Here is a 2,828-nt window from a genome sequence, read left to right as displayed (position 1 = left end):
AGCCAACTCAAGGTATATTCAAACTCACGAAATTTTAGGGATAAAACACTTCCTAAAGAGAAAATTAACTTAAGTATCGGAGAATCCCTTGACCACCACCGAGCTCCATTCTATATTTGTATTGTTGCAGGTCTAGTGATCCACTCCCCAACCATCCGAGGAGACCTCGTTGTATGTACGAAACACATCCGAAACAAGAGTTTTAACGAGTCCATTTTAATAAATTATCAATTATTTTCATAGTTTGAGAGCAATGGTGAAAGGGATAGATCAGGCCTAATATTGTATCCATGACTCAGTCTATTGGGTGACCTTAGTAAAAAAAAAAAAGACAAAAAATAGATGATTGGACAAAGGTTGAGAAAAGAAAAGCAAGGTGTTAGAGGGAAGTGCCAGAAAGAAAGGGAAAACTCGCCCCCCACCCCTTCCCGGCCCCCAGCCCCAGCATGGGCGAGGGTGAGAAATTTTTTCACATACCCCGCCCCCGCCCATGCGGGGGCGTGGTACCCAATTAGCTGCCGAGGGTGCGGGGGTGGACCTCCACTCGTCCACTTCCCCACCCCCCCTTCAGCCCAGTTCAATTATATGGGCCCAAAATGGCCCAGAATCTGTTTTGGGCCATTTTGGGCCCAGAATTTAACTAAAAATAGTAAGTTATATAAAAATTATATAAAATGAAAACAAAAATATAAATTATATATATTTTTAGTTTATATATATAAAATGAAAACAAGAAATAAATTATATAGATAGAACTATTAACTATATACTAAGTTTCAACTAATACTATTAAATATTAACTAATAATCATCACTAAGGCACTAAACTATTACAAACTTACAATTATACAAATAAAGAGAACTAATAAACTATAACAATATTACAAACTCATCTAAAAATAGTAAGTATTACAAATTGTACTATCAAGTATTGTAGCAATATTACAATTAATTGTAAATTAACAAAATCATAACATTTCAAATTTGACCAATTTGGGATGGCGGCGAGTTCATTGAAATTGAGTTGTGTCAACTGCTGTGAGACTGAGAATCGAGATCATAAAAGTTATAAAACCTGCAATATTAATAAATTAAAAATAAAACAAATTAGAATTATAAAGTTATAATCATGAAACAAAAATTTAAAATACAAAATATTAAAAGTACTAATCAAGATGAGATTGAGTCATTGGGATGAAGATGAGCATAGATCATTGGGTCCATTGAGAATATAAAAGCTAAAAAACATACAAGCAAAATAATTAGATACTAAAATATTGTATAAAACTATAAATGCAAAAAACATTAAGGGAAAAATTGTGCAAACCATGGCAATGGTGGGTCCTATACACACAAAGTCATACTGCATTAGAAGTAGCCGTAGATGCCGTCTCATGTATCACTATAACAATTAAATTTGAAATTAATACCGATTACATGAAAATAAATAAATTAATTATTAAAATAAGAAAATGAAATTCAAGTCCCACGATTACCAGATCCAAGCTGATCACCACCCTCCTCGACGTCGGCCTCCTCATAGTGAAGAACATCCATAATATGAATTAAAGTCCCCGTGATCCAATTCTATGTACAAATCAAAGCCTCCACAGTGGTAAGAGCTAATGAACTCCGAAATGAATCCAAAACGCGCCCTCCGGTGCTAAAGGTGGACTTTGAGGCTACGATACTAATAGAGATGTCCAAAAGACTGCGGGCTATCTCTCCAAGGACGGGTTACTTCACATCATTCACATTCCACCAACTTAATATATCAAATTCTCGTGAAAATGGTTGAAGCTCTGCTGCCAAGTATTTGTCTATCTCTGACTGAGCCTTTGTAGAACTCCGGACGAAGAGGGCCTATTCCATCCTCTCACCCCAGTCCAATCTACGTCTTTTCCCAACTTCGGATTCTAGAACTGGTGGGGGGTAGGTGGTGCCGCAATATTACCACCCCGCAAGACGATAAATTCATAAAATAATCTACCAAAGGTTTCCCTAACCCTTGCTACAATATGCTCCGCCCATGCTTGCCCGTACACAATTCCCAATTCAAAAACTATGTCATCCACCTTAAACCGAGGGTCAAAGACAACATCTACATATAATAAAATATTAACCCTAGTGAAATCTCCCTAATACTTGTCGTACTTCGACCTCATAATCATTGTCATCTCCCGCAACCTAATGAGACCACCCGCGACCATGTCATCTAATTCTTCTTTTACTCGACATATTTGTAGACAGACTTGATGGGATGTAAGGTACCAAGTGCCAGATAGTGTCGTGGTGACCTCGTAGAAAAGTCTCAAAAAATCTACAAAAATATATACAACTTCCCAATCATCATCCACGGGTTTCCCCAATCCCCGTGATCATCAAAATATTTTACATATTGGATGTCTTCATCACCCAATAATGCAAATGCCAACTTATATTCTTGGGCCGCCTCCAACATAAAAAATGTTGAGTTTCAGCGTGTAGGCATACTAGTACAAAGACCCTTCTTAGATGTTAGGCCTGCAGACCTCGCAACAACCTTAAATTTCTCCAATCTCAAAGAAGAATATCTCACTCATCTCACAGCAGTCCTAGCCCGAGCAATCGAGTCATGAAGATTCTTCAAACCATCAGTGACAATAAGATTCAAAATATGTGCCGCACATCTCACATGCACACACTCACCACCCATGATTGTCTTATTTGCCTCTCTAAGATAGGTCTTAAGATATCCCAATGCGACATCGTCTCATGATGAGGCATTATCAATTGTGACTGTAACAACTCGTGTCAACCCCCACTTTTTTATTGTAGCCTCCAAGGCCA

The sequence above is a fragment of the Juglans regia genome, chromosome 7, assembly GCF_001411555.2.
Source record: "Juglans regia cultivar Chandler chromosome 7, Walnut 2.0, whole genome shotgun sequence".
In the NCBI taxonomy this organism is placed as follows: domain Eukaryota; kingdom Viridiplantae; phylum Streptophyta; class Magnoliopsida; order Fagales; family Juglandaceae; genus Juglans; species Juglans regia.
The sequence above is the reverse complement of the archived record's forward strand: the minus strand, read 5'-3'. Positions refer to the sequence as shown.